We start from the raw sequence: 23,918 nt of genomic DNA on the forward strand, positions 1-23,918 counted from the left end.
ACATTGGCAGTTATCCCAATGCTAGACACATTTCTCTAACCAAGCATTTGCATTATCACAAATGAATCATGATTACATGGACACTCATATGGAAGGGTAGGGATGGAAGAGAAAGAACTAAGGAAGACTCTATTCATATTCCTACATACGAACTTAATTCTGTTATTTGTATAATGGACTTTTATTGAGTGGTGAGCGTTTGGCCAAAGTATTTAGCGTTAACCACCACCATCTCAAGGTTGAGCTCTGAATGAACGTCAATATTGAATCCCTTCCTTCCATGGCTCCAATGTACAACAAAAAGAAGGATGAATAAAAAAACCACAATGGATAGCATATCTGTTTGGGCCATGCACAGGGTTTTACTGTTCTTGTGTGCTTGACAGCATCACAACCAACATGAATAGAATTAAACCCTACATTTAATTCTAACCTTACAGTTCTCTCACACAAACAAGACTATTCCATAGCAGGAGTTGTTACACTGCACACAAATGCAGCCAAGAGCAACCTGACATATAGGAAGAAGTCAATAACTTAGATGTTGAGAGATGAGAAATATTTCAAATTACTCACTCAACCTAAAATATAACAATACAATGAAAAAATCACTCTGTTCTTGCAAGTAGCTCAAGGCTTCTTCATTTGAGACATCAATAGTAACTAGATGATTAAAAAACAAACTTAGAGCTCAATTGCTGAAATCTTGCAGCTCATTTATGGTAGCTCACGTATGAAAAAAGAAAAGCACTACTTGTGGCACCTTAGAGACTAACAAATTTGTCTGAGCATAAGCTTTTGTGAGCTACAGCTCACTTCATCGGATGAAGCTGTAGCTCACGAAAGCTTATGCTCAAACAAATCTGTTAGTCTCTAAGGTGCCACAAGTACTCCTTTTCTTTTTGTGAATACAGACTAACAGGACAGGTTTCAGAGTAGCAGCCAAGTATGAAAGGTGCTATTGAAAACAAAATTCTAATCCAATGTCCAAGTAGTAAGAAGACTACAGACAGCAGTTACAAACTCTGCAATCAAATCTCCACAACAGCACAACTCAGGAACACATTTACTGAGAAAGGAAAGACTGTCTATGTATGTCTACACTACCCGCCAGACTATCTACGTATGTCTACACTACCTGCCGGATCGGCGGACAGCAATCGATCCAGCAGGGATTGATTTATCGTGTCTCGTCTAGATGTGATAAATCGATCCCCAAGCACTCTCCCGTGGACTCCTGTACTCCACTGCCACGAGAGGCGCAGGCAAAGTTGATGGGGGAGCAGCAGCAGTCAACTCACCGTAGTGAAGACACCGCGGTGAGTACGTCTTAAGTACGTCCACTTCAGCTACGTTATTCACGTAGCTGAAGTTGCATAACTTAGACCGATCCCCCCTACCCTAGTATAGACCAGGGCTAAGACACTAGGATCATCGCTCTACTTTTGAAGAATCCCAAAAGGTTCTTTCAATTAAAGCAGAAGAGGAAAAAAAAACCTCTTGGTTCAATGTTGCATTTCAAGGGCTACATTCAATTATGAAAACCCAAGAGAGGCCAGAATCCCCAAGAAAAAGCATTTGTTAACAATCTGGATAAGACAACAAAGAAAGATATAAGCCTTCAGAAACACCAGAAGCTATGGCTTTTCCCCATGACTAATAAAGATTGTCACCATTATACAAATTCACATTAGGACTTTGAAGTACTTCAACATCTATTAAGGTCAAAAAGTTGTTTCCCCCAATCTAACTCGATGCCAGACCAAATTCAGCACCTTCTGTAGGAATAAAGTGAACAGCTTTCAGATAGGAAACTCGAGCCCCACAGAGACAAGGATACACACTCACTCCAACCCCCCTCCCTCCATCGCTCACTCTCCTTCACCCTCACTCACTTTCACTGGGCTGGGGCAGGGTGCAGGAGAGGGTGCGGGCTCCGGCTGGGGATGCAGGCTCTGGGCTGGGGCCAGAAATAAGGGGTTCAGGATGTGGGAGCAGGCGCAGTGCTGGGGCAGGGGGTTGGGGAGTGGGAGGGGGTGTGGGGTCCAGCTGGGGGCTCTGGGGTGGGGACAGGGATGAGGGGTTTGGAGTGTGGGAGGGGGCTCAGGGCTGGGGCAGGGGGTTCAGGGTCCAGGCAGGTGGCAATTACCTCAGACGGCTCCAGGTCTGCAGCACAGTGGGGCTAAGGCAGGCTCCCTGCAGCTCCCAGAAACAGCTGGCACATCCAGCTCTTAGGTGCAGGGGTGGCCAGGCAGCTCTGCATGGTGCACGCTGCCGGCCCCCTGCAGCTCCCATTGGCTGTGGCTCCCCACCAATGGGAGCTGTGGCAGTGGTGCTCAAGACAGAAGCAGCATGCAGAGCTTCCCTGATCGCCACTGCACCTAGGGGCCACAGGGAGCCTGCCTTAGCCCTGCCGACCGGACTTTTAACAGGCATGTCAGCGGTGCTCACCGGAGCCGCCCGGGTCCCTTTTCGATTGGGCGTTCCAGTCAAACGCCGGACACCTGGCAATCCTATCTAGAATGTGACAAATTTACTTTCACTATTTGAAGCTGCAGCAGTCTGCCAAACTGAACCATTCAAAAAGCACCATCCAGTACGAGCCAGCATCAACAAGGAAGCCAGAAGTGTGGTGTTTAACTTGTACTTCTCTACCAAGCCTTGTTGGTAGGAGCGTTTACATTGTTCATTTATCAGTAACTACAACCTGCTAACTATTTCTTATATCTCTACACTGCCCACTTTTAAGTGCTTCAGCATTTTAGTGAGCTGTCATTGCCGACTTCCTGCAAAGGCACAGTATTATCCATTTCAGGAAAGCTTACGGAACACACAATCCCCCCATGGAACACCATTCTGAACCAGAAAAGGGATAGACTGTTGTTTATGAGCTTTTATAGTGCAATCTCAGCTAAACTAATATTCCACAACCCTGCAGCATCTGTGGTTCACCATGTGATTAAAATGCAGAAGATATTCTGATTTTTACAATTTTACCAAGCACTTTTGCCTCCAAGAGACACTGAAGTTAATTTAATACAAAACGTTGCCTCAAGAAAAACAAGACAGTGGGCACTGCCTTAAAGGGACACTATCAACTGTAAACATTTTAAGGGGAAAAATTTTAAAACGGTGTGTTAAGCTACTTAAATTACCTGAAGAAAAGATTTGGAATCCATTTACTAGTTACTATTTATGCCCTTTGTTTAGCTTTGCATAGGTCAGTCATGTCAGTTTTTCTTTACACACAGTTTTACACACAGGTAATTGGTTCTTTATAATCATAACTTTGTAGCATTAACTTGCTTAATCAACTCGTACAACTGAACCTAAACACAACAGAAGAATATTCATTTAAAAACAACTATTTTCACTGAAATCCAAACAAGTTACAAAGCAACATTTCTACTGTCCTTAACTTTTTTTATGTATTAAAAAGACGATTTACACAAAATATTAATTTTAGGAAAATTTAAGTTGTCCGTGTGCTTTAAATGCTCTAGGATACTACAGCACACTTCTAATATGATATACAAATTTTGAGTCTGAAACCACAGACATCACCCCCCACCACCACCACCACCACCCATTAATCTGGGAATATTCATTTCTGCAGGCACATTAAACGTAAACACATTCCCCTGCAAAATTGCTTCCTCCATGTAAACGTAAAGAAAATAAAGCATACTTTATTTTAAATACAACTGCAACTGAAGCCTTAGAAATGATAAGTTTCAGAGTAGCAGCCATGTTAGTCTGTATCCGCAAAAAGAAAAGGAGGACTTGTGGCACCTTAGAGACTAACAAACTTATTTGAGCATAAGCTTTCGTGAGCTACAGCTCACTTCATCGGATGCATTCAGTGGAGAATACAGTGGGGAGATTTATATACACAGAACAATGGGTGTTAGTGAAGATAATGATAAGTTAGTGAAGATAGTGCAGGGTCAGCACCATCAGTAACTTTGGCAGCCTTAGAGCAGACGGAGCTTCATCCACAGCTGTTGCCAGTATTTTAAGCCCTTTGTCGGATAGGCCTGTTGCTTTGTGAAGCATTAGAGAACTCTGTGCTTAAAACACAGCAGCAGCTGCCCACCACACTGGAGCTTTCAGTGTTCCAATGGCTATACATTTTCCCTAATATTTTCTTAGTGCAGACAGGTCGAAGGCAGACACATTTACAGGTTATTGGTCACTTATTTCCATTTACACAGGTAACCATATGCCAAAAGAAATTCAAAGTGCCTCGTTCATCACACAAACATGTTTTTAAAAAAGGTAAAGATTATGTAAAACTGCCATGTACTATGGTCAAAAATAGGATGTTCCCACAGGAAGAATACATAATTACTGTGCCATTGCCAACAATATATATTGCCCCAAAAAAGGTAATTCCTCCTCACCTCTACAGGAAATAAAATGTGATCATGAAGTGTTTGACTTTATTCTCTTGAAACTACTATTTCTCCTTTAGCAACGAACCAAGGCATTTCTACTTTTCACCTTCCAAAGGATGGAAGAGCTCATCTTAAGGCAGTGGCTCTGAATTTTAGGGCAGACTTGGAAGGGTTTTTAACATTCTTTCTACTGAAACTCCCACCATAACAATGCAACCATACAACAGCAGCAAACCCTTGGTTTTACATGGAACCCATGTTACTGCTACTTTATCAGTCAGTTCTTGATTTTCACAGCAGTAAACAGAACCTTTTGAAAACATGCAGCTCATCCAGCAAGTCAGAAATATCACAGTAACTGAGGAAAGCGAAGAATTCAGCCTGGGCCTGATCTGGCACTCACTGAAGTCAAATGGCAAAACTCATGAACATTAATGATAGCAGGATCTGGTCTACAGTACTAGGAAGTCATAGACTAATTGAGCAACACAATGTGCAACCATGTCAAAATAAAGCACAATACTTTACAATATGACTTGTACCGAGACCATCCGGGAAAAAAAATGCAGACATTCTTCAAGTGGTTAAAAAATATAAATATTGACGCAAACTGCCAGACAACCAAATTGCACAGAATGATCCATCCAATGTGCTGGAGATTCAAAGGGTTTCTGGCAAAGTAGAGAGGGGATAGGAAATTTGTATCCCTTTGGGATCTACTTATAAATAATCTTTATAGGTTTCAACATTTTTCAAATTCATAACCCATACACATGTAATGTGTACAGGGTTAGATAGAGCACATGGTCCTATGATTTCTTACAAAGCAACAAATGAGCAGTTCTATCCCCCTATGAAGAACTGTCTGTGTGTATGTGAACATAACTTAAGTTATCCATTTAGTTCCACATGACAGTGTCTCTGTAAAGCATCTGGGTAGACTTTTCTGGCCCTCATCAGCTTCTTTTCCCAACTAAATAGGCAGATTTGCCATGCTAAATAGTCACACCACAAATTTCCCCCACAAGTCCAGCAAAACCAGCTACAAGCACAAGTACAATTTAGGCACAGGGTTTTTCGTTTGCTCCTCAATTCCTCCTTCAAAATCAGCGATTCTGTTAGTTACCTAAAAAGAAAAGGAGTACTTGTGAACTTGAGAACTTAGCTCACGAAAGCTTATGCTCAAATAAATTGGTCAGTCTCTAAGGTGCCACAAGTACTCCTTTTCTTTTTGCGAATACAGACTAACACGGCTGCTATTCTGAAACCTGTTAGTTACCTAGCCATCTCCAGCTAAGCATCTTATTTGGACCGCGTCACCTTTCACCCGTCCTACCGAAATAAGCCATTTCTCCATACCAACTGAACATATGTTGGAAAAGAGGTCTCTGAACAGACAGACAGCCCTTCCAAAAGCTGAATTGACCACTGCAGATACTTTGTTGCAGTTTCAAAATTATGGAGTTGATTTAATAGCGATTTCCCAGTCCATTCCACGCTTACCTTTCTTATTCAAAGAAGTCATTTTTCATCCAAGCAAGAACAGATAAAGTCAGTCACACCCCTATAAAAGCAGAAGTCTTCTGGCAGCGTCACCAACGCAGGCCTTGGACAAGCCATGTCACATCTCTGCACTTCTGTTTCCTCTTCTATAAACTGGGGATAATACCCACTTTCATCAAAGCACTCAGACACGCACATGTGCTACAAAAATGCATATCACAGCAAGGGCATAAAATTGGGTTCAATAGCTATTGAGTACAGTCCATTGACATGCCTTGAGAGAGATCAGGGATTACAAGTAAGTTAACCAGCATGGAAGTACTCAGCAAACAAGTAGGTTCGCAAGGAATGTTGCAAATATTTATCTAATAGGCTTTAAACTCCTAGATCAAGTGCCTACAACTATAATATTGGGGGCGGGGGGAACCCAGGAAGGGCAGAGTATATATCCTATTCTGCTCAGATTCTTATTCCATGCATATTATGGTGTTATCTCAACACCACTTTGAATGACTGGAGCTTAGCAAACAAAGCTCTAATGAAGTTTAACCAATATTGCTGAGGTCATAGGAACCTATTGCCCCTACTCTTCTCAAGCTAGTTCTACTAAAGAGGAGCGCTATTACAGAGGTTAGAGAAGCATCCAACACTTTCCGGGGGGAAATCTTGAGATTCATTTGGGGGTGAGGAAGGAAGGAAAGTTATCAGATTTAATTTACAGAGTATCACAGCACTGCAGAGGCCCTTGCAGCCTTCAAGCCAAGCGTACAATGGCAAGAGATTTGACGGATGACAAAGACACTGACTTCCACTGTAGGACCAAAAGCCTGGAACTTGTCATTGTCCTGCTGTATGACATTTGCAATAAAAGGAAATCAATACTGGTTTCCCTGACCTTACAGATTCCCTCATTCTTCCTCTTGTATGTGTACAGGCAGGCAACTCAAAAAGCATGGTGAGAAAAATCCCCCATAGTTCATTCCACTTGTGTTCAGTACAGCTGCTGTTGTTATATTTGGCTGTCACAAAGTACTGCTGAAAGATACTTATTCTGACCTTGCTGGACTTGGGAATTGTCCCAAGTTAATGAGATAAGCATACACTGTAAATTACCCCAGTACTCCTGGTAATAACAACCTGCACCTAAGCCAGTAAAACTGAAAATCCTCTTCCAGGATAGAATACCCAGTCATCACACATTAATAGTCATGCTCTTATCTAGAGGGTAACAGTTTGTATTAACTGAAGACTCCAGACCCGAACAAAGTCAAAAGACAAGACACCTAACAACTTCATGGGGAACCTAAAATGTGATTCAGTCCCCAAAATCAGAATTCATGTACAGCCTGTAAGACATATGCTGCAGCACTAAAAACACGGCAAACGTGAAGAAATCTATTTGTCCTGGGCCAGAGTAGAAACAGTTGCAGGTTTATATAATTTTTAACTGGACAGCATCCTCAGAACAGGCTGCACAATGCGTAAAACCATATTGGACTACGAGAACAGAAGTAAACTGCCCTATGTTTGGAGACAGCATCTAGCAGTACATGAGAACAGAGTCTTACACCTAAGCCAAGCCTCAATGTGAGGACTGGTGGTATCAGCCGTTTCCAAATGTAATTGCTACAGACCCCAGTCCTGTCCTCAATGGAATCAGAAGCATACTAGGTCTTTGGTAGTAACAACTGTGTTTAAAAATGTTATCAGAGAAACTACGTCTCCCCCTGCATTCTTTAGGCAGGATTTCAGCTGTCCATCTCCCCAGTCAAACTGGTAAAGCAAGTCTTCACCAGTGTTAAGTCTTAGACTGGCCACTTTTTAAACATCTCTGTTCAAGGGGCTTCGGAATTGAATATAATGGAAATTTTGAAGTACAGCCCAACAATTAAGTCTCATCTTTGGTCCTTTCAGAGCTATTAGCCTGAGGGAGGAGGATCAGGATCCCAATTTTTGACAAATGGTCATTTTTCTACCTGAGCTGGCAATCTGATGTCCTGGGTGCGTTACAAAAGCCCATATTAAACATAGCTGCACTGTAGGTAGCACACTTATGAGCCAGCTGTATCGTTAGTTCAGTACACACCCACGTTCCCCACGTGATGGTTCCACACCAACATTTGTTTTGCTTTTTCACTCCTTACTGGGGTAGTGCCCAGCCAAGCAACATTGCAGCAAAAGAAGGGAAGGCCCTTCACAACAGCTACAAGACAGAACTTTGTTTCAGGTAACTGATAAGTTAATCAATTCTCAATTTTATATTCGATTGTTTTTCTACCATACATTGTGAAATGGGATTAATACAAGTTACTTTCCTGAAGCAGTTTCAGTTCCCTCTTCACAAACCGTTTCTGACATAGCTCTGAAGAGGAGGAAGGACAAAGCTCTTCCATGAAGAATAAATTTAGAGCCCAAGTCTCAGAAGCGCTCACTGATTTTGGGTGCCTCCGGTTTTGGTGGCCCAATTTAGGACACCATGAACGTGATTTTCAGAGGTGCTGAACAACCAAATTCCAGCCCAAGCCCAATGGGAATTGTAGGGACCTCTGAAAGAAAGAAAAAAAAAAAAAAAACAGAAAAAACCACCAAGCAAAGCAAAACCACACACACACACACACACAGACACAGACACACCACTCAGCATGTCTCACTCAAACAGGCTTCAGAGTAGCAGCCGTATTAGTCTGTATGCGCAAAAAGAAAAGGAGTACTGTGATTAAGTGAGCTGTAGCTCGTGAAAGCTTATGCTCAAATAAATTTGTTAGTCTCTACGGCGCCACAAGTCCTCCTTTTCTTTTCACTCAAATAAGGAACTCCAAAAACAGAGGTTTCCAAAATCTCTGGACAACTGAAAAATTTTACTTTCTTGTTTTCGGATGAGCTGGCTCTTCATTAAGACTATGTGAGATGATAAGGCAGCCTTTAAAAGTAGGCTGTATACTGGTATTTGAAACCAGGCCCCTTCCATTTCAGCATCTATATATGGATTTAGGAGCCCTAGGTCTGAAAATTTTGGCTACTAACTCTAAAATGAAAACGATTAGCAGGCCAGCTAAGTCTGAAGTTAACAGAAAAGAACAGTTTTCTGCATGGAATAGGTGAGAGTAAGAATGTGTGTTTTGATCCATGAAGTATCAGAAAGTAGTCAATTTCATTCTGCTTTCTTGGAGGTGCTGATGGGCACAGGGGGGAGTTGTGTGAGAGTTCCTGTCTTTCCACACCCCATCTAACATATGCAAATTAAAATTAATCTCATAGTATAAACAAACCAGTCACAGAAGACTGCTTTTGTTTCCCAATTAAGGGGATGATAACCAGAAATACTGAGCAACAGCAATTCCCATCCAAGTCGGTGTGAGTTTTACTTGACTAAAAACAGCACAATTTGGCCCTGTAAAAGTACTACATATTTAGAACACTTTGTATACCAATGTTTCAGCATAAGGTACAGTTCCCACATAAATATTACACATCCTGCCGAGTACAGATGTTGCACATATAGAAAACACTGGCCCCACTTCCTAACACAAGAAGAAGATGGGACATATAAACTAAACACGTCAACATGTTATATGTATACACAAAATATTTAGCTTTTGGACCAGGCATCTTAGCCTCTCTTCTTTTAAGACACTTTAATAAATCATTCCAGCGTGTGTGATAACTCAAACAGATGAGCATCACAAGACGGTTCAGCTGGAACGTAACACATCTAAGATCTCCTTCACCATAACCCTGTCACCATCAGATGGTGCCAAAAAATTAAGCTACCAGAAAGAATTCAACCCTAGCCACTGAGCAAATGCTGGCACACCTGGATTATTTCATGGGGGCCCTTTAACAGTTATGGAATCCAAAAATAATAAGTTTTAAACCACATGAAAAAGGAGCTCAGTTGGGGAAAGTTAGCTGGTCAACTGAAGCAGTGACATCAGCCATCTGGTTGGTTTATAGAATGGGCTTGTACACACACACACACACACACTTACACTTTAAGGCAGGTTAGACATTTAAACAATGAGTGCTGAAGCCTGGAATTTTAACTGAGGTTATCAGATCAAAAATGTTTGGCTTTTTATACCCATCCAAGCCCCACCCACTCCAGTCATAAATTCTACCACACTGCAATGTTTGAAAATCACCCAGTACCGCTCTGCTAGAGCACTTACTGTTTCTGGATTCAGCATTATACACAAACGGTGTCTGGAGAGAGATGAAGGCCTGGGAAGCAGAATTGAGCCCCTCTGCCATCAGCGTCACCTTTTTGCATACATTGTCTCACTTGCTATCCTTTTGTGTATCATCACTTCAATTGCCTTTTTAGGTTTCTCCTTCTGATGTCTGTTCTCTCCCTTCCCACCACTGAGGACAGATTCCGAGATAACGCACTACTTGGAAAGAAGTCAACTGTGGGCCTTTATCCTTTGGCTTAAACATTTACTCAAATCCTTCTGCAGTTAAGCAAAATCAAGTTTTATTTCTGAATTTCATCAGTCCTGCCATACAGCGACCCAGGAGCTGTCTAGACAGACAAAGCAAGAGAGTGGTGGTTATGCAGTTTAGCAGACCCTCTGTTGGAAGGGGCTCTGGTACCTGCACGGACTGTGAATAAAGTTACAACAATAAGCAGGCTTCCTTTGGCTTTATAAGCAAGGCACTGGTAGCAGCTTCCACAATCCCAGAAAGCAATATTCTACTTTGCATTCCAGGGAGTGCCTCCTCTAGATCAATTATGAAGGCTTCGCTGAAACGGGGTCAACAGGCAGAGGTAGAAGAACAGACCTCAGCATGAGGAGAGGGCCATCTGCCAGAAGCTCATGTGCTCCCTCAGCAAGGTGAGATGAAACATCCTCCATGCGCTCAGCCCTGAAAAAGAGTTTTCCTACTATAAACACATCAGATGTGAAAGTAAACTCTTGTTACTTGTTCACTCACAGCTCACACTCCACTGCTGCAAGACAATTGGGATTGTTTATTAGGTACCAGGTACTTAATTTTAACAAACCTGAAATGCTTTGCTAAAGGAAGTGCAAGGTCTGGAGCTACTTAAACAGTAGGAGGTACTTAACCCCAGAGCATAAGTGAAATGTGCCATTTTCACAGGACATCAGGCTGAATGTGTCTTTTATTGACTTCATCATTCCTAGAGTTAGGAAGGAAAGTAAAAATTTAATATGTACACCTGCTACTATTCTTTCTTTCTGTTGGGTTTCTGGGGTCAGAGGGAGGAGAACTGGAAGAGGCATCTAGCACAGCAGGTTGCTGTGAGAAATACGATGTAACTGCTCTTCTGCACCTTCAGTTGAGCTACCATATTCTGCTAAAAACTGCAAAAACTTTTTTTTTACATCATATTTGTTGGATCTCCAGAGCTGATGAGTTTTTAGAAGTGTTGGGCCCTTGTAATTGGGCACTATCTTACGTAGTTATATTTTTGCTTCTTGTAAATTAATTCAATTCAATTGAATGACCATTTGTTCTCCCAGCTGGGAGAACAAACATCCCCACTCTCCTGTATCATCATCATCCATACAGTTGTTTCGTCAGAAAACTCTAATAGTGTCTGGTCTTGTTAAAAGAGAGCTAAATGAATGCTAAAGAGGAAAACAGTAATCCCTTCCTTCTCACCTCTTCCCGAAGCACCTCCTTTATTTTCCCCAAGAGACGCAGAGAAATGACAAAATGTGGAATAGTGCAATGATGTAGGAAAGCTTTGCCTATATAAGAAATTATCCTTTCCCTTGAAGTTAGTCTTTTGACCCCATATCTACAGCTTTTGTATGCATATGAAATGTTTGAGAAGGAGTTTAACATCAGCATGCTCCGTCCCTATCAGGGAATATGTTATTTTAATATGATCACAGTAGTCAACATGCATTATGAAGGATATTCTACTGACTGCTCGGGTTGACCAGTTGATTATTCTATGAAGATTAGTTCAAATGTCATTACTTGGCTTACAAACAGCTTTAAAAAGAAAATGGTCAGTTAAGGACTTCAGTGCTTCTAAAAGTGAGACAACCATCTAAACGCAAGCAGTCAAATGTATTCCTGACTTCAGTCTAGTTGCAAGAGATAGGAATTCCACTCAGTGAACACAAATCTCAATTCCCACAGAGAGCAAGCAATATTGTGTAGTTTGCAGCACCGTTACATTTAAAACCATCACAAGCCTTCTTTTCAAAACGGACATTTATTCCAACAAAACAGGAACATATCAAGTAAGTGAATAAGGAAGGCCATGGCTTGAGCTTATCCACTTTCACATTCTCTAAATCTTTACACAACTATCATGAAAATGTACCACTCCAGACACAAAAATCTACTCACCCACCATCTACCATAATAAGGGGAAAATCCTTAATGATACATTACTATCCCATTTATAAAATTACCACTGCCAAAACGTAGAATTTTACAAGATTGCTTTAAATAGCCACTTTGCAGCCCCTGCCCTTCGAAAGCCTCACTGCATTCTAGTAAAGAAAAATAAGAGCAGGTCCCAAATAATTGGTATAGTCAAATGAGAGCCTGCAAAGGCCTTTAACTCTCAGAATTAAAAACACCACCCACACACAATGGCTCAAATGTGAGCCAGTGTCTACAGCTTTTCATTCCGGCTATTGTGATCTAAGAATAGAACTGCAGAGTCCACATAATCCAGCAGTCTCCACTGCATTGTGTTCTCTCACTATCCATGTTACAATCTGAGGGTTATTTAAAGTGTGAAACAAGCAAGTCTCTCTTTGAATGTCAGCCTAAACACGGGAAGCCAAGCCTACTTTGAAATTACTGGACCCTGCCCACTAATGCAGTAGTTCAAGTATTTAAATAGCAGATCCAAGTCTGAAGTGGCAAGTTTGGTATCAGAAGTGCTCCTGTGAAGACCCAACAGTGCCAGTGTGGGGACCTCCAATCCAGTTCTCGCCAACCAGGAGCTGGTTGCTGCTGAACACAACTGATAGCAATTTTCAATCCGATTAAGTTTGCACAGAATGTACGCAATCAGTAGAGGCAAAGAAAACGAGAACTAAACTGAATGAAGGACACTGTGCAGTGAATGTTTCTTATTATAAAGGTAGCTGTACCCAAAAACAGTTCAAGCAAACATTTTAGACTACTACTAATCTGTTGCATGAGTACAGTGCCTTTCATCAGGGTGCTGTAAGTATTAAAGCCCCACAGTACTGCTGATGTAGTTGAGTACTATCCTCATACAGATGAGGAAAAACTGACAGAGATTAAATACCATGCCAAAAGTCACACAGCCTATCAGCAGCAAGAATAGCAATCAGAAATCCTGATCCCCAGTCCTGTGCTCTAGCAACTAGACAACACTGCATTCCTTTTATTGAGCTACTGTGACATTCCCCTGGTGTTAGCTGGACCGGTGATCTGCTAGGTCACTCCAATCCTCGACTCTGGGAGCCAGCCTTACCCTGCTTCGCTGTGATAACCCCCACTCCTGGGCTGTTCACACACAGCCCCTGGCATGTGAGCTGCTCTCAGCGCATGAGTGAGCACTTTTGGCCAGCCGCTGCTTGGATTGTGCAACTGAATGACACTAGCCAATATCTCCGGTCACAGACACAACCCTAGGAACCTCTATCTTGCAGTGTCCAGTGATGCCCACTGGACGCTGCAAGCTTATGAGTTCGTCAATTTAACAAAGAAATTGGTATGTACTAGGCTTGTTATCCCAAGGGGAGTCTTTGACACTTCAAACCGAATGCACTGCTTCAGGTAGAACAAATTTATTAACTACAAAAGATAGATTTTAAGTGATTATAAGTCAAAGCACAACAAGTCAGATTTGGTCAAATGAAATAGAAGCAAAACGCTTTCTATGCTGATCTTAATATTTTCAGTGATCTTATGAACTTAGATGCTTCTCACCACAGGCTTGCCGGTTGCCCTTCAGCCAGGCTCTCACCTTTGATCAGCTCTTCAGTCACTTGGTGGTGGTGTCTGTAGATGAAGGTGGAAGAGAGAGGAAGAGCATGGCAAATGTCTCTCCCCATTATGTTTTTTTCCTTCCCTCCTTGCTTTGCCCCCTCCCTTCACCGTCAGGTGAGCATTACCTCATCGTCGTGCCAAACTGACCAAGCGAAGGGGCATGACTCACTGGAGAGTCCAATAGATCCTTTATTGCTGCCTAGGCCAGTGTCCTTTGTCCCATACATGCCCTGATGAGTTGTGAACTGCCCCTCTGTTCCTCAGGAGTTTTGCCTGGTCTTGTTTTAAGCCGTAAGGACACTTTTCAGCCTAATAACTATATACACAGGAAATTACAACCTGTAACATCACTATAACAACAATGCTCAGTGCATCATGAGCCTTTCAAAAACACCCAACGTGACACGCCTTGCATTGGATACCACACCATCGTATTATAAGGATGAACATAGGGGTGCAGGGTGCTCCCCCGAGATACAGTGCGTCACAGCTACACAGTGCGCAGCATCAAGACTGAACAAACTAAGACAGAACAAATCCAGCAGATGCAGGGGGGGGGGTGAAAGTTATTTCCCAGTTGACATGGCACAAGCCTCTTCTCACTATACCATAATTGCCCATAAAACGGGAACATAGCGCTTGCCAAACAGTACAACGTGCGCGTCACAACCCATTACCATTATCAAGAACTTGATAACTGACCGCAAGCAGAAATTCGCAGGCTTGCAATAGGATAACATTTACAGGAACCTTCTGTTCAGACATCTGTCATGGACACAGACAGACAGTGATCTTCAACGAAAAACACATTCATCTCCATGCCACACAAACCCACTCTTTAAAATCATTAAGTAAACTTTAGTGCATCTGCAAAACGCAATGGTGACAGCTCTGAGGAAGAATTCCGTTTTATCCATATGGTATGTGCAGCCACTATGCAACTCTCCTCCTCTCACTGCCTTACCAATAGGCTTCTAGTTTGACCAGGAGGGACCACTTCTAAGGGTGAAAGCAATTCATTCTCTCCACAGCCCATTCAGTCCCTGGCCTCTGCTGAAGCTACCAAAAAGGGAACCAACTAGTGCCAAGAGCTCTGTGTGTGTGCGCACACCGAAACTCATCTCAAATAGGAGGGTTTGGGAGCAACCAGATGGCTACCAACATGGAATGGACTGGAACCAGGACTTAGGGAAAGTGAAGTTCTATTTACCATCTGGTGTACCGAGCTTGATTGTCACACATTCAAAGTTACTTCCATTTACTCCTGATTTACAGCTAGGTACATATGAACAGTATGTATTGAGAAAAAGCAGTTATAGAGGAAACCATTAGTAATAAAATAAACTGTCAACATACGACCGAGCAGCAAAATGGATATTAAACTCTCTGAATTGCCCTCTTACAAAAACCAAGTCCTCTAAACCTCTGACCTCAATTTTGGATATTTCAGTCACTAGAAAGAAATTTAAACTCATCTCAGTACAAAGTAATATAGACATGTTAAGATAAATGCTAGAAATGACAGCAATTGAAGAGTTTAAAAGCCATTTAGCTTTGTACAGTTGAGTTCAGGTCCTGACGCTGTAACTTTAGTCATGTCCCTGCCATTTTCAAGCCCTCTCTGAAAAGCTGACTGCTGTTACAACTATCAAAAGGGTAATAATATGGTCAGTAATTCCCTCAACTCTCCCCATCTCCCTTCACAGAAAAACCTGTGACCTTCAACTTAAGGATAATGTTGAATTCTACACACACACTTCAAGTGTAGTGGCATGGAAGATTAAATATTCGCATAGCAAACACATGGCTCTTTGTTAGAAGCCATCAAATGCCATATTTTGTGCCAACTCAGTCCAAAGGCACTGCCTGCAATGAAATCAAAAGCTAAAGGTGTTCACCACAATGCTGGATTTTAATGTGGAATTCTCAACACTAGAGTCTGTTATCAGATTTGCTTGAGACCCCTTTGCATGGAGTAAAAGCAGGATGAAAGCCATTATAGCCTAAACCATTAAAAACAAAAAGAAGTCACAGGACCCTTTTTAAAGGATGTAAACAGACTAATTACCCCCAGAGGAATGAGGTTTGACATGGAAAGGAGGACCAGCTCCCTCAGTCTGTAGCACAATAAAAGAAAATATCTTTAAGATACTGTTTCAGTGGTACCACAAACATGTCGGGTTAAATACTCTTCTATACATATATGAATTGACTAGGGATAAATGTTGGAGAAGTTGTGGTTACAGAATAGATTTTATGCATATATGGTGGACATATCTGGTCATTACAGAGTATTGGGATGGAATCCATACAAAATATCACCAGTTGATTCATCTCTGTTACTAAAGGAACGTTTGGTAATCCTCCTGGGGCTTCCACACAGAAATGGTCACACAGAAGGACATGAAAAATTTACCTGTCATCTGCTAGTAGCTGCTGAACTATTGGTACCTTCTCATTGGAAAGAAGAAAAATAGCACCATCATAGAGGAATGGTTAAAAAAACTGGATGGTGTGTTTATGGAAAAATTAACACACCAGTTATGCACCTAGCAAAATAGACTGACAGATTCTCAGATATTTAGTTACTGTTTATTCAATACTTAGAAGTTCATTCACCTGCCAAAAGATCCCGCAAAAAAACCCAAAGATAGCTGTCCAATTTTTATTTATTTATTTTTTTAATATTAACATTTGGTAGACATGCCTGGTTTGTTAATTATATAGAGAGAGAGATTTCAGTCCATTTTATAAAATCATGAGAAATAACATGGGTGTTGTGACGATATACTCTAATTTGATAACATGGTGTTAGAAAAAGAAATCTATTATATTGTTGTATGTTGCTTAAAACCAGGGTAGATAAAAAAAGATTTTAAAGAAACCTGATTTTTTTGATGTAAATCTGATTTTTTTTGATAAAGCACTTTGAGCTATAATGTATCTTAATTAAAATTGTCTAGATAGGTTTTTTCCTCCAAAGATATCATCATGGAATAGGGATTATAAATTCTAATTCCATAGTATGGGACAATATATTCATGTAATGCTGAAGAAAAGTTTTGTAAATGAGTTCCAATAGTTCATGATTAGGAACCGAATCTTATGGGGTTCCAGGGGCTTCCATATAGACTAATTAAGTTAATCTTTCTATCTACGCAATGGAACTCAGTGCTCAGTCTAGAAGAAACCATCAGAGATTATTAGTTTTCTCAAACTGTGGATTTTTGTCTCTAGAACTAACATGCTTGTTAACAGCAAAAATGTTTTTAAATATATAGAGTTGAGAAATAACAGACCTCAGCCTTATTGTCCCTCTGCAAATTTGTATACACAGAGTCAATCCCTTCTCTCTCTCTCTCAAAGTGCAAAGTTTCAAAACGTTCAATGAATAGAAGGTTTCAGAGTAGCAACCGTGTTAGTCTGTATTAACAAAAAGAAAAGGAGTACTTGTGGCACCTTAAGAGACGAACAAATTTATTTGAGCATTAAGACTGTTGGGGGCGGAATAGATCTGGACAAGGAGAAGAAGTCTGGAGATAAATATGAGAAGGCAATAGAAACAAAAGAGATACTGTTTGAGCAGCATATTCCAGAAGTCTTGAGGTCTGAGTGTAGCCTTCATTGATTTGAGATCTACCATACCATTCTCTCACTAGAAGGGAAAACCTGTAATGGCAGCAGGCCATAAAAGAGACCCAGTTTGGGAATAAGAACCATTCAAGAAATAAGTTTGCTGATGATTTAAAGAAAATCACACCAGCAAACTGGTGGAAATCACTTAAGCACTTGGATTCAGAGACTGTTGAAGTGATAATCACACTTAACAGAAGTAGCTTCTTCTGCCGGTGTAAAAAGAACATTTTCTTTCTTTGGACTAATTCATTCCAAACTGAGAAATCGTTTGGGACCTGAAAAAACAGGAAAGCTGGTTTTTCTTTTTCAGATTATGAACAAGCAGGAGAATGAAGGTGAAGATGACTGAGTTAGCAGCAGAAGCCAATATTTTAAGTTTCTCGTGTTGACCTGGCTGACCTAGTTGATTTAAATTTTTGTATTTTAAAAAAAACTTCATTTAACTATTTTAGTTAACAATTTTAAACAAAAACTAACCTGATTTTAAAAACACTTGAATATTTAACTGAATTAAAAAATTCATGTGCTTGTTTTGTTAAAATATTATGAGTTTGCTGTTGAAAAAAACTCCAGAATACATAACATTGTTGTTTTAGTTAAATAAAACAATTTAAGTGTCCGTCTGGTGATGTTCTCCTCCTAACATAGCATGGCAAGAAAATCCTTCAAATATTAATGATTAACCCATTGCACTGGAGATCGTTCACCTCCAAATCACTTCATAAATATCTGCTTCAATTATCTTTGGTAAATGAAATAACCAAAAAACCATTCATTTTCTGATATAGCTGTAAAACTGATCTGAAAAGTTTTCAAAATAAATCACTGCTTAAAAATGTATAGTGTGTACCTTCTAAAAATGAAACCTACATCTGTCTGAGTTGTGAAGAATATGTATTAAAGTTACAACCACCAACAAGAATGCACTTTTATGTAGAAATCCATGATTAAATCGAGTCTTCCCGACTAGTGATTTAAATCAAATCCACCCTGCTTTAAACCTTGTAATGATTGGGGCTTTTTCCCCCTGATATTTACATGGCAAGGATTTGTAAACTTGTTAATACTTTCTAAGCAAACAAATAGTTCAAAACACAAAATTACATAACCCTTTTAAAAAAAATGTCCAGTGTAGCAAAAGTAGTTGAGCATGCTACAAGTTTGAGGACACAGATTACAGCCTGGAAAGCTTTACTTTCTACAATGAGATTCACGTACACCCGCGCTTGTCTACACAGCAACTTAGTCATGGAAAGCCACTGTGAAACAGCAATGTGTTGAAGCACACTATGGAACTTTTAGTGCTTGGTAGCAGGTCCACACAGTCCGTGTGCGGCGCACTGTAGATTGACACCCCGGCTTTCTGCAAACTAAATCTCTGTTTAAGCAGGCCCCTTCCCTATTTTCATCTTACCTCGGAACTCTGAAGTACGAGAAGAGTGGAACTATTCTCCCACAAACAACAGTTTTCTCCATCACAAGAAAGCAGGCTAACAGGTCAGGTACTTAGTCGAAAGGGTGGGATTCCAAATGAACAAACAGTGAAGGATGCTAATTTAGGCGTTCATGTCACATTGACTTTCAATAGGACTTAACCTTTTTGGCTGAAAATCTCCCTCTCTAACACCAGACTGGGAACACATCATATAAGTTTGGTTACTTCCAACTTCCTTTCATGGCATACTCTGTTGCATGCTACTTCTAACATAAATGATTATAAAAAGAGTATTTGATACAAGTATGCCTACAGTTATGCATCTCTGAAATTAATGTGGTATAAACCATAAACTAGAAGTTAAGAGCAAACAAAATTATATGACTGACATCTTCAAATTCCAAAGTGCAAGAGCAAAGAAGAAATAGAAGGGAAAGAGAAAAGAAAGAATTAGTTCTTTATAAACAAAAAAGATATACTGTATCCATTAAGTGATCAAGACAGCAAGGATCTGAGTCATGGAAAGAATAATTTAAGATTAAATAACTTTCATTTATATTACATATTACATAGTGAAGAATCATTTCACTCATCATTCAAGTGCCGTCACCTTGGGTTGAGACAGAAAAAGGAAGTTTGGTGAAAGCAGTAGGTTGGCTACTGAAGTTAAGCATGTTTATTGCATCCATTTATGCTCGATAGAATCGATCAGGAGAAGACACCATAATTTGGGCCAGTTACAGAGAACTCTGTCCCATGCCAACATTGCACCGTCAGTATGGTAACGATGGAGCAATCATTATAGAATGGAATGGACTGCACGGCAGCCAACACAAGCTCCAATTATCTGCTTCTATTTGTGTCTTTGAAAGTCCTCTTTCCTTGCTCTGAACTAGTGAGATGAGTTAAAGGTCCCAAGTAACAGATTACATGGTCTCTATCCTGCCACAACTGCTCTACAATTACTAGGGACTGGCATTGTACTAGAGGCCCAGACCAAATGGAAGCGTCTCATATTGATAAGCTTCCTGCCCCAAAGACGTGGAGTCTGTAATGCTGATGTGCCTAGACGGTCAGCCAATGATAGAAAGTCTCACTGCTGTAGTGCTCACCTGTATCAAGAGACGAGTCAGTCAGTCACATCAAGCGCGAAGAAAAACATACAAAAAGAGCTCATGAGTGCGGGCTGGTGGATTTAGAAACCAGAAGACAGCAGCTTAAAGAATGGGAAAATATGGACTCCACTATCACCATGAGTTCTGCTATTTTATTCGAACTAACTACGTTATTGGTCAATTTGCCACTCAGTCCAGCTAGCAATAAAAAGGTATCTCCACGGTCATTGTTGTTTAGAGATGGGGGAGCGCCCCACTAGAGAGAGATATAGATACACAGAAATTTGAATACAAGCAATTTAGGTGTTTTAGTCACTTCTGTTTGAAATACAATACTCCAGCCACATTCTGCTGCTTAAAAGCTATATATTGTTTACATCTTAGTAAGAACTATCTAACCTCAAACCAAGTTAAGGCATGTAGAAAATTAAGTCTGAGCAGCTATGCACCAGTGAAGTTCATGAGTCTGCATTGATTATCTGTAATGCAAGTTTTGGCAGCTCTAAGGATACTTCTCTCCCCCCCTCCAAAGAGCACACACAATTGCCTTTGGATTGCTTCCCTTCTCTTCTCCAGACGGCAAAGAAAATAAGAAAGCATTAAAGTATCTGCCTAGATGAACAGCATTTGGGAGCAACAACAGCATTTGACAAGAGTGGGCTCGATACCAACCGCACCCCACCCCTTCACCCTTGGATCTACAGCTTGCCAATATAAACATGTGCCAGAAAGCAAAAGATGACTCTTAGCACATTCCATAGAAAATAAGGAGAGAAGAAAAAGTCCGCAATACAGGGACTATATAGAGACCCAACTCTTCTGTTCATTCTGGCATCAATATAACCCTTGTTCACACATATCTAGAGCAGGACATCAAGGGCAGTTTAACAAGTGCACTGAAACAAATACAAGCACTTTAAGTAAATAAAAGGACGTGGTATAAATCCTGAAGTAGCATGCCCTCATTTGGCAGTTCTTGCTTATTCTACCAGCAATGAGGGACTGTTTGAATTAGGGAAAAGTTATGGAATTTAAGTGGAAAGCACCACAAAGCTCCAGCACCTCTGTGAGAGCCTCTAACATAACCTTCCACTCCAAAGGGAGAGGAGAGGGTCTATCATCTCATTTACTCCCATTTGCAAAAGAGGCTTTTTGAATAAGCTTTCAGACTTCAAAAGGTCAATGAGTCCCTGACCCCAGGCAAACAGACTTTTCCAATTTGTGAATTGCCATTAACAGGGCACAACCAAGACATTTTCTGATCCAAATTTAGGTTTGGTTAAAAAAAACCCACAAAAAACCAAGTCAAATCACTTACTATACCTAAGAGTAGTAGACTTTCCTTTACTTCTCTCCCCCACGCCAACTCCCATAGAATAAAGAAGGGACATAGATTTAACGCTTTCCTGAAGCTGACTGAAACCCAGCCACTGAAACATTGCTCTAGTGTGGGAGGGTTTGATATACAAGCTGATTAGATAATAAACAGAAGTGAAACTGACTAGTTACGTTCACTATTCACACTTCAAGAAATATAAGGAAGTGGTAAGATTTTAGGTTCTGATGTAAGAAATTAAGTGCAACAGAAGAAAGGGTTTTTTTTTTTTTTTTTTTTTTTTTTTTTTTACACACACAAAAGTTTAACCTCTCCCTTTGAACAGAGCGCTTTACGACACTTAGCCACCTTTCCAATGACTACACTGATGAAAAAAGGATGTCACACACCAGGCACACTTATGGGATTCACGTACGTACATATATTTTGAACTTATGCATGATCTACAAAAGCACCATCAAAATAGGAGTGAAAGACTGTGCAATGAAGTTTCTCTATTTTCAGTGGTTCTATCTTCTTGGCACATTACGGATTTAAAGTCTAGGTCTGTCAAGCTGATATATTTTGCCAGCACTAAGTCTTAAGCTTTATCTTCCTAAAAATAAAGCTTTAAGAAAACCTTGCAGATTCATTCCCACTGGTGCAAATATAGGTACTGTACAAGAATAGGTTATAATTCTGTGCACACTGGTGACACTTAAAGAAACCTTATTAGTTATCTGCTAGTATATTTGCATTGGATTTTGTGAGGAGGGGGGTGGGGTAGGTAGGAGAGACAATTGCCATGACATATTTGGGCCTGTCTATGCTAGAATTTCAACTTCCCTCGGCACTCAGTGTCTAACACAACTTCCCCCAACCTCATGCAGTAATTGTAAATACAGGCAGGATTTCATTTCTGTATTCCTCCTCCTCCAATCACTTTCCGCACCCCACTGTTTGTTGCCATCACATGTTGAGTCTCACCTAAAATCTTGAAACTAAGCTAGAGCTGGTTGAAAAATGCTAAGTATATTTTACAAAAAAGTTTCAAAGGTTTGATTTTTTTGTACTCCCCCTCCTCTCAGGAGCAAAAATGTGGGAAGAGGGGCAAACCGCTTTCATGCCATTTTTCATGGATTAAATTTTGACTATTAAAAAAATTCTGCCAACTTTTTTTTTTAATAAGACCATATTTGACAAGGAATTAAAAAGGTTGGAATAAAAAGTTTCATTCATCTCTACTGTAAGCTCTGAGGCAGGAACCATGTGTGGAATCCTGGACTCATTCAAATCAATGGGAGTTTTGATACTGACTTGAGCAAAGCCTGAGTTTCACACAGTGACTTAACTTTGTCTGTCTGTAAGGAACCTGAACACACATTGGCCACAGTACAAACAGCAATGATGCCTGAGACAGCGTATGTTCTCTGCACTGGCCCCTTAACGGGGTTTGGCATGATCCTCGCTACTAGCTATATTGTGATCAAACATGGTTAAGGAAAACCCTGGGCCAGAGGAGTGCCGAGAAGGCAGGGTAAGAGCACTGGATTTGATATGAGAAGTTGAACAACTCAACTTCTAGTGCAGACATGTCCCATGAAAGCTCATCAAGAAGGAAATAAAAACCACTAAAATTAACTTCAAATATTTAGAAAGCAGTACCCAAATGTGAACAAGTTTTAACTTGTTCAGGCAATTTTATATAAGCAATGTTCATCTCAACACATTACACCCTACCCCCCACTTCTACTTTTGTCCAACTTGCACTGGCCAGCATTTGGCTATTTGACTCTCATTCCATTCATAACAATGCTGGAATTTGCCATTTTGTAACAAAAGCAACAGTATGACCCTCTTCCCAGCACAAGTAACCTCTCTTAGAAACAAAAGGCATGTCTTTCCTAAGCCTGCCCTTCTTACCACCAGATTTTAAAGCCCAATTAAAAAGCTCTTTCACTTGTGCACGATGTACAACTAAATCTCTTAAACCTCGCTAGTGACCATTCCCAATTTGTCGTGGCCCCTTAAACTTTTTACCTGTGTTTGTTTATCAGTCTATTTAGAACACAACACCATCAGATTCTGCAATTCTTTTTTCAGAAAGAATCTAGTTTGGTAATTGGAAGCATATTGAAAATGTACAGAGTGCCTCCCAACTAACACGGATCTGGAAGGGTCCCTTTACACATTCAAACGCGAAGTAAGAGGAAGCACCATGATACCAGTAAAAAGGTTAACTTGATGTACTTTTTAGTCACTGCAAGAATACCTTAAAGAATGAAGAATGAACTAAGTTCTTTGACAGAAAAAAGAATGCATTTTTAAAAGGGAAAAAAGCCAAATGCCTATTATAAAATTACACATGCTTATATCCCATAGCAACTAAGATCGCCCAACTTCGAAGTGGCCTGGAGAAATGGTCTATAGTGTTTAGAATAGACAGGAAGTTCCAAAGCCACATTACTCTAAAGGGGATCTGAAAAGGGGAGGAAAATTGCACATATCCGCCTTTTGCTTCTTTACAATATATGAAAGCAGCCTACAAGATTCCATCCCCC

The 23,918-nt window shown here is 40.5% G+C and overlaps 1 protein-coding gene across 2 annotated transcripts in view; it reads right to left on the reverse strand.

The window, feature by feature from the left end:
- Window positions 1-23,918, reverse strand: part of SRGAP2 (SLIT-ROBO Rho GTPase activating protein 2) — a 207,340-nt gene that overhangs the window by 155,415 nt on the left and 28,007 nt on the right. The gene's annotated exons all lie outside the window — the stretch shown is intronic.

Source organism: Eretmochelys imbricata, chromosome 21 (genome assembly GCF_965152235.1).
Source record: "Eretmochelys imbricata isolate rEreImb1 chromosome 21, rEreImb1.hap1, whole genome shotgun sequence".
NCBI lineage: Eukaryota > Metazoa > Chordata > Testudines > Cheloniidae > Eretmochelys > Eretmochelys imbricata.